The following is a 6988-nucleotide window of genomic DNA, read 5'->3' as shown; positions in this document are numbered from 1 at the left end:
GTGGTGGGACTATTGTGTGTTGTGTTCCTCTCCTATACAAGTGGTTTATTTTTCACTTCCCTTAAACGCCTGCTTTCTTGGAGTACAAACAATGTCTACGGTGGTCTCAAAGACTCATGTCTCTCACTAATGATGATATTTTTTGGTATGATTCTTCCTTGGGTAGCTTGGACATTATTGATAGTTGTGGTGAATTGTATAATGTACCCCTTATTTGTACACAAGGAGGAATCAACTACAACCCTGCTTTGGCTCGTCGTCAACTTGGGTTCCCATTGAGAGATAAGCCAAATAATGTTCAGTTAGAGGGTCTATTCTATCAATAGGGTAAAGATCCCCAACTTTTGAAGAAAAGGATGTTACATGATTCACATAATACGTATAAGAAAGGAAGATCCGAACTTGGTCCATGCAACTGTGTAGCTTTTGAAGCTTACACTATTTGGGTGTAGAAGAGAGCTTTGGAGATGAAGATGTCGTACACTTGTGAAAGATATATGTCTTTGGTTGTGGCTGAGCCATCAACTATCCCTAACCAATATATAGAGGAGTTGGAAGACGCACTCGCCAAAATGAAGCAAGAGAGAAACTTGTGGGAAGAGCGATTCCATGCTTTGAGCCGAAAGCTTGAGAACTTGTAGCTTGAGTCGAAAGACAAAGATGTAATTATCAAGATTCTTGAGGATCATACAGTAAAGAGACAGAGAGAGCCATAGAATTTATCTTCCTCTAGCATGCCTCCACCTTCCGGTGCTTGGAAGAAGATAGTTGATAAGCTTGTCCTCGAGAAGGCTCAAAGGAAGACATCCTTTGAGTTAGAGATTTGACGCATCAGCGATAAGTATGCTCCCATAGCCAGATCATCTGATGTAGTTTCTAGGGATCCATAGGATTATAGTTTCCTTTTCTCTTGTATTTGTATTTTGGTTTCTGAAGTTTTACTCAATGTAATCCTTCCAAATTTTATGAATAAAAAGAGACGTTATGATGAATTGAATTATTATTGTTGATTATTATTATATTTTCAAATAAGACATCATATATTCCTTGAAATTAAAAACATTAAAAAACATTGCATTTCATGCATCATTTGCATAACAGGTTCTCCCGCCAGGTGTCTTACCAGTTCTTCTTCTGTGTATCAGCCAAGCTGACTCACCACTACAACACTCGAGCTAATCGTCTGTGAAGAATGAAGCATATAGAGCAAGAGAATGGAGATATAAAGGATGAGATCGCCAAACTTACCGCGTTGATGGAGTCTGTCATAGCTGCTTAAAACCAGACCTTACCATCTCCTACAACTCCTCCTCCTCAGAGGACTGTCATTTATGAGATTGTTTCATCAACTGTTCCTATTTCTACTGCCAGTCAATTTGTTTATAATATGCCAGTTGGATTCCCCTAGGGAATGCCACCAAATTTTATGAAAGAAGGGTATGCACCCACTTTTGTTTCTCTGTCGGCATCTAGCCCGATCATGTCAGTTTCTCTGCTGATTCACTACTTCCAAGACAGTTTGACTAGAGCAGCCCTGAGATGGTACATGGGCTTGGATAGTGCCATCATTCGTACTTCCAATGACATAGGCGAGGGCTTTGCCATGCAGTATAAGTACAACATTGATATGGCACCGGATAGAGATCAGTTGAGGTCGACGTCTAAGAAGGATAAGGAGACATTCAAAGAATATGCTCAGAGATGGAGAGAGCTTGTTGCTCATATTAGTCCTTCTTTGGAGGAAAAATATATGATTATGCTCTTCCTGAAGACTCTGAGTTCATTTTATTATGAATGTATGATCGCAAGTGCCCCTAATGATTTTACTGAGATGGTAAACATGGGGATGAAGTTAGATGAAGGAGTTCGTGAAGGGCGCCTGTCTAAAGATGTAGCATTAAGTAGTAATAAGCATGGTGGGAGTTTCTCTAAGAAGAAAAAGGGAGAAGCTAACGCAGTGTCAGCAGGAAAAGTTCTCAATCCCGTCAGCATCAACACCGGGTATCCTCAGTTATTCCGGTTTTTTCCAATAATTTAACCAATAAATCAGTTCCAATTCAAGAACAACATCAGCAACAACCACAACAAACAACCAACTACAACAACAACAATCATCAGTAAAATTTTGAGTGGAAGAATGTCTCTTTTGACCCTATTCCTATTATGTATGCAGAGTTGTACCTATCTTTGGTACTCAAAAATCTTACCCACCCAAGAAACCCTCCGCAAACTCCTGAGCTACTACTGCCTTGGTGGTTCAAGCCTAATTTTCATTATGTTTTTCACCAGGGAGCTCCTGGTCATGATATCAGGAACTTTTGTCCATTGAAGTATGAAGTTCAGAATCTTGCGAAAAGTGGTATGGTGTCCTTTGAGGACATAACGCTAAATATGAAAGCCAACCCATTGCCTACTCATGGTATCGCTTCTGTCAACATGGTGGACGACTGTCCAGGAAATTTCAGGGTTTTTGATGTGAGGCGTATCCGTCTATCTTTGGTGGAGATGCATATAACTTTGTGTTTGATTAGTGATTGTGAACATGACCATGATGGTTGTGTCATTTATTGTGTGAACTCTCGTGGGGGTATGATTGTCAAAAGGGATATCCAAAAGTTGATGGATGAGAATGTTATCCAGATTCAACAGTCAAGAGATATGGGAGATGATGTGAATTCCATTGTGCTAGTGTTCAAGACCCTTGAGTGGGTAGTTGTTCAACTCGATAGCAACAATAACAATAATGTCGACAAATTGGTATCTTCGTTAGTTATACGTTTAGTGGGACCTGTCCCCTATTCATCCGATAAAGATGTGCCATATCAGTATAATGCCACTATGATAGAAAATCGTCAATAGGTTCCTGTTCCACTTGCAGATTCAGTAGTAAATGTTACGGATATTACAAAGGTGACCCGTAGTGGTTGTGTGTTCAGTCCGATTTTTCCGAAGGCTGTGGAAAACAGGTCAGCAGGTAAGAAGGAAGAAGTTCCTGCGGTTGATCCAGTTAGTGCTCCAATGTGTCAGTCTGGTGAATCCAGCTAAGTGAAGGCTAACGATGATGATGAAGTGTTATGATTGATTAAAAGAAGGGAATTTAACATTGTGGACCAGCCGTCAAATATTTCTGTGTTGTCATTGCTAATGGATTTTGACGCGCACAGAGAAGCATTGCAGAAAGTGTTGGAACAAGCTTATGTTGAACACGATGTTATTGTGGATCAGTTTGACCACATTGTTGCCAATATCACTTCTTGTAACAATTTGAGTTTTTGTGATGAAGAACTATTTGAGGAAGGCAGAAATCACAATTTGGCATTACATATTTAGATGAATTCCAAGGAGGACGCTCTGTCCAATTTGTTGGTTGATATTGGGTCATCATTGAATGTATTGCCAAAGTAAACTCTATCAAGACTCTCCTATCAAGGCGCCCCGATGAGGTTTAGTGGCGTGGTTGTTAAAGCGTTTAACGGTTCTCGTAAAACTCTCATTGGAGAAGTGGACCTTCCAGTGAAGATAGGTCCGAGTGATTTCCAAATTACTTTCTAAGTGATGAATATACCCCTGGCATATAGATGCTTGTTGGGGAGGCCATGGATTCATGAAGCTGGAGCTGTGACGTCTACTCTACACCAGAAGCTGAAATTTGTGAAGAACGGAAAGCTTGTCGTTGTTGGTGGAGAGAATACATTATTGGTGAGCCATTTGTCATCTTTTACTTACGTTGATGCTGAGGAGGAAGTTGGAACGCCGTTCCAAGCTTTGTCCATTGCTGATGAATCAAAGAAAGTTGAGGCACCCATGTCTTCTTTAAAAGATACGCAAAAGGCCATTTAAGTTGACAATATAGATTAGTGGGGCCGTGTTGTGTAAGTCGCTGAGAATAAGAACAGAGTAGGGTTGGGATTTCAACCAGGGACATTCAACGCCAAAGTAAAGGTTATGGAACCAATTTTCGATAGTGGAGGGTTCATTCACATGAATGTTCAACACTCAGCTGCAATTATAGAGGATATTGATGAAGATGAAGCTTGCGACGACTTTCCGACGCATGGCCAGACTTGCAATAACTAGGTTGTTGTTGATGTTCCTAATGTCATTCACTATTCTATATAATTTTTTTTCATTTATTTTAAGAAAAATCCTTCTCCTATGATTAAGGGAGAAGTGAACATTGTCGGGCATTTTCTTATTATCATCAATAAAGTACAATTTTATTCATCCACATATATGGTGTTTATTTTTACTTTTTGCTTTTCTGAAAATGGTAATCACAAAAAACAAATAAATAATAATCTTTCCATCTGCATAATATTTGTTTGCACTCCACTTCTCTAAAATTAAGATATTAAATTATTATGCAAGTTGGTTCTCAAACCCATTGAATATAATGATCATACTCCCTCTCAAAACTTTGATTTCCCTGTGTTTGAAGCTGAAAAAGAGATTGATGATGAAGAAGTATCTGATGAATTATCTTGTCTGCTTGAGCACTAGGAAAAAGCCATTCAACCGTTTGAAGAGAAAATTGAATTGGTCAACTTGGGTTCCGATGATGATCTGAAGGAAGTCAAGATTGGGTCTCAATTGTGTCCAGAAGCTAAGAAGGGGTTGATTGATCTTCTTCGAGATTATTCTGATGTGTTTGCTTGGTCCTATCAAGATATGCCTGGTTTGGATTATGAGTTGTGGAACATAGATTGCCTTTGAAGCTAGAATGCGCGCCGGTCATGCAGAAGTTGAGAAGAACTCATCCTGATATGGCAGTAAAGATTAAGGAGGAAGTGCATAAGCAGATTGATGTTGGTTTCCTTGTTACCTCTGAATATCCGTAATGGGTGGCCAATATTGTGCCAGTTCCTAAGAAAGATCGAATAGCCTGCATGTTTGTTGATTGCAGAGATTTGAATAAAGCCAGTCCGAAAGATGATTTTCCTCTACCACACAATGATATGTTGGTAGATAATACAACTAAATTCAATGTCTTTTCGTTCATGGATGGATTTTCTGGTTATAATCATATCAAAATGGCACCTGAAGATATGGAGAATACCACATTCATTACACCTTGCGAAACATTCTGTTATAGAGTGATGCCTTTCGATTTGAAGAATGTTGGTGCAACATACTAGAGAGCTATGACAATTCCTTTTCACGATATGATGCACAAAAAGATTAAGGTTTATGTTGATGATATGATTGCTAAATCTAGTGATAAGGAAAAGCATGTTGAACACTTTTTGAAGTTAGTCCAGTGTTTGAGGAAATATAAACTTCGCTTGAATCCCAATAAGTGTACTTTTGGTGTTCGTTTTGGTAAGTTGTTGGGCTTCATTGTCAGTGAGAAGGCTCTTGAGGTTGATCCTGCCAAGGTCAAAGTAATACAAGAAATGCCTGTTGTTGCACCTCAAAATTTTCTCACTTGGTTTTCAACTATCAAATGCTTATTGCTTCTCATACATTGCATTTACATTGGTACTTGCGTTTGGGATCAAAGATTTCTGGAGCTTGTGGTCATCAGTTGAAGATGGAAGTTTTCAAGTAAAGTTGTGTGGGACCTCATGCTCATGAGTATCTTATTGATTCAAGATCAATGGCTTTTTGAATTCCCCAAGAATCTTTGAGGAATCAGGGTGTGGCTTCAGTTACTTGTCCCCTAAGCCTTTTGATCAGGAATTAGGGTTTTGGCCCCTTTCAAGAATTGAGTTGAATTTTCATCAATACTTGGTTTCTTTGATCAATTTATGGCCCAATGTGTCAAGTATGACCATTGGATTCATCACAAGACTTCTCAAAGCATTGCATTGGATGATTGTTGAATTTTGACCTAATTAATGAAAAAGTCAATTGTTGGTCCAAGGCTATTTTTGACAAATTTATTGAGCAACTTGGTTCTTAATGGCTTGTATGTGTACTAGGGCATCCTCATTTGGATCATGGACCCTTGGTTGGTATTATTTGATGTTCAGTGGCTTATTCTTGATTATTGATTATTTGATTATTTGATTATTTGAACAAAAGTCAACAAAAGTCAATTGTTGACCAAGTGGACTTTTGGTCAAACTTGAAGTCAAAAATCATGTTTCAACATCATATGGCTTTTGGTGGAATAAATTCAAGGGAAATGTGGTTTTGGAAGCTAACTTGTTCATGAAGTAACTTTGTGAAGTGGAAATTTTATAAAAGTTACTTCATAGTGTTGATTTTGTAAAGTTCATCACTTCCTCAATTTTTATTGGGAATTTGCAAACTTTATATTCCTGGAAAGCTGGGAAGAAGACCAACAAGTTTAGAAATTTGGTCCCATGTCCAAAAAATGCTTCTTTGGAGAGTTATGGAGTAATACATTATAGGTCACTTTTGAGAATTATGGGTCATTTACACTATTCAACCATTTTCGAGGCCACTTTTGGGGACTTTAAATGTTTCAAATCAAATTTCTCACAACATGAAAGTTGTAGGGAATCTCAATTCATTTCCAAAAAGTACAAGAACTTGAGATAACTCTCAAAATTCAGAAAGTTATGGCCATAAGGCCAAGGGATGGTTTTTGTGAATTTACTAAAACCTAGTTTTGCATATACTCCATTTTCTCAAAATGTAGCCATTCTTTTTTACTCATATCAAGCACATAACCTATTTGGGTCGTGAATGAGAGTACATTGCCTTCTATTTGCACCCTTGCAACCATTTTTACCAATTTTGCACTTAAAATCTCATTTTTGCCAAAAATGGTAACTTTGATGTTTCTCTCTCCACACTCCACTAACTTGTACCATCTTTTTCCCATGTACTACTGCACTTATGAGGTGTCCAAAACATAAAAAACCCGTATCCAAATGTGAACAAAACGCAGCCTTGCTTAACAAGTTGATTTTTGGTCTTATCTTCCATTTATACCCTCCAACGTCTCTTTGCTTGCAATGACTCTTCAACCCTCACTTTGGGGCCCTATATAAGCAAGTCAAGTCATCCATTTCAAAAT

This window comes from Lathyrus oleraceus, chromosome 6 (assembly GCF_024323335.1).
Source record: "Lathyrus oleraceus cultivar Zhongwan6 chromosome 6, CAAS_Psat_ZW6_1.0, whole genome shotgun sequence".
NCBI lineage: Eukaryota > Viridiplantae > Streptophyta > Magnoliopsida > Fabales > Fabaceae > Lathyrus > Lathyrus oleraceus.
This window is presented reverse-complemented; position numbering follows the sequence as displayed.